A 335-nucleotide genomic window follows, 5' to 3' on the forward strand; every position below is an offset into this window, starting at 1 on the left:
GGATTCGGGGAAGGACCCCTTTGGGCTATGAGCTGTGACAGCTCTGTGCCTCTTTGTTAACAGACGTTATCTGTGCGTGTGCATGTGTACACATTTATGTGGGTATGCACTTCTCAGCATTTGAAAACCTACTGATTAACTTCTAAAAAGTTAATCGGGATTTAGTGTTGAGGGTCAGTCAGCGGAAAGCTGCTCTGCTCGCTGAGCTGCAGCAGCAGTTTCTGCCTCTGGCGTGCTGTGAGTACCCATCTTTCTGCGCGTGTGCTTCAACGTGTAGTTTACTGAGACATAGTTTCTTCTCCAACGCTGATTTTGTTTCTTCTTTTCCAGAAAAA

This window comes from Fulmarus glacialis, unplaced genomic scaffold, assembly GCF_000690835.1.
Source record: "Fulmarus glacialis isolate BGI_N327 unplaced genomic scaffold, ASM69083v1 scaffold42391, whole genome shotgun sequence".
Classification (NCBI taxonomy): Eukaryota; Metazoa; Chordata; class Aves; order Procellariiformes; family Procellariidae; genus Fulmarus; species Fulmarus glacialis.